This window comes from Cucumis melo, unplaced genomic scaffold (genome assembly GCF_025177605.1).
Source record: "Cucumis melo cultivar AY unplaced genomic scaffold, USDA_Cmelo_AY_1.0 utg001072l, whole genome shotgun sequence".
Lineage (NCBI taxonomy): Eukaryota > Viridiplantae > Streptophyta > Magnoliopsida > Cucurbitales > Cucurbitaceae > Cucumis > Cucumis melo.
The window spans coordinates 22,501-24,424 of record NW_026124383.1 but is presented as its reverse complement, the minus strand read 5'-3'; the positions used below and the strand labels follow the sequence as shown (position 1 = coordinate 24,424).

Here is a 1,924-nt window from a genome sequence, read left to right as displayed (position 1 = left end):
TGGCCCAATTCTATTTCTTTGCTTCATAATTCATGTTGATTAGAATGAATCTGAAATCAAATAATCGAAAGGCCACTAATTTTTTTTTAGCATTCGAAAGAAGTAATTGATTGAGCAGTTGACAGATGATCCAGGAGTTCGGTTCCATGGGAACTTTTTATCTTCGGATTTCGAAAAGAATTAGCAAACCCCATTTTTATTTAACGTTTGAAGCATGATATGAAATGAGTTCCCTAAAACAAGAAAAAATCCTATTTTGAAAATAACTAAAATACTAATAATAATAAATAAAAGAAGTGGTAAGCACGTAATATGTGGGTGGCTACCCCGAGGTACTATCTTATTATGAGGTAGTATATTATTATGCGTAGTATCTCATTGGACAACCACTATGTCTATGTTCTTTCGTGTTGAAAGTATGGATCCACTTAAAAACTTATAATCCGAACTCTTTTTTTTTTTACTTTTCAAAATAAAAGAAAAAAAGTTTTGCAGAACGATCTATAAAATAAACCAAAAACAATACAGTTTTATTTTTCAATTAGTAGTACTTCTAGAGTCCACTTCTTCCCCATACTACGAGGGAAAGAGAAAATGTAAAGACTACCATTAAAGCAGCCCAAGCGAGACTTACCATATCCATGTGAATTATGTCCCCTATCTCTATGAATATAAAAGAATTATTCCATTATTGCTCACTAATAATTATTATTCACTAATAATAGTGGAATCACTAGCGCATAGTCAAAAAGAGATTCGGGCACAACACCATTGATGAAACAATACAAAAAATCGAATTATCCCAAGTTATTATATGATTTCTAGTATAATCGAAAAAATTCAGTACAAATAAATAAAAGAGGCAGAAAAACTCTTGGAAGTATCAAAAGAATGTTAGTAACATGTAGGAATAATAAGACCTAGTCTTTCTTTTGTTGTCCTGCATTTCATTACATTAAGTAAAAAGTCTCAAAATAGAGAATCAAGATAGTATCTATCACATAACCCTACTATTATTCCTTTCTCATTTGATCTAATCTTTACTGTCCCCCCGATTGTTTCATAGAGACAATCGGAAGATGGGATGGCCTATTACATGCGTGGTTAGAGCTTATCGAAAAGAAATAAGTTCTTTTTTTAAGATTAAAATAAAAAAAAAAGCCAATTATTCATTCAATATAATATTGATTGAATGCTCGAGTACTCAGATACTTTCATGAGTCCGTATATCAAGTATCTTCCTCCTTTCCGTAAGGAAAAATGAAATTATATTCCCTAATTCAAGACCCAATGAGTAGACACTACATTAGTAGTCGAAGGGCTATCATCTCAAGATTTAACGATTATTTTTCATTACTCTACTAAATTCTGGAAACGAAACCTATACGCAAGGATTTATAACATTTTAGAGAACCCCAACGATGCTTAGAATCAAGCAAATCTAAAGATGCTTTTCTTCTAAAAAAAATGATAAAGTTATATCAGCAAAACAGAAGAGGGTATTTTGATTCTTTTGTTTGTTGCTGAGGCGACACCCGGATTTGAACTGGGGAAAAAGGGATTTGCAGTCCCCCGCCTTACCGCTCGGCCATGCCGCCAAAACGATACAAAATATTGGATTGGCTCTATCTCTTAGATAGATAGTATCTTACAACACACAATATCTAAAACGAAAAACCGCAAAACTTTGCTTTTTCTATTGAAAAAAAAATGTGGATTTTCATTCACAAAAGCAAAAAATCAGGACAAATGGGAACCGTTAACTTTAACTATTGACTGTGAATTCATAAATGATTCTTGGATTGAAATTGCAAATTCGGTTTCCCTAATGATATAAGAAAACAATCCAAAAATGGATACCTTACCTAAATAAATAAAAATTGATAGATAACTAATCATTACTAATCCATCCGTATTGATTCGT

At 31.9% G+C, this 1,924-nt stretch overlaps 1 non-coding gene across 1 annotated transcript; it reads right to left on the bottom strand.

The window, feature by feature from the left end:
* Positions 1-1,526: 1,526 nt before the first annotated feature.
* TRNAC-GCA (transfer RNA cysteine (anticodon GCA)) lies at positions 1,527-1,598 on the bottom strand. The gene has a single exon. It is a non-coding gene; the product is annotated as a tRNA-Cys (tRNA).
* Positions 1,599-1,924: the final 326 nt, after the last annotated feature.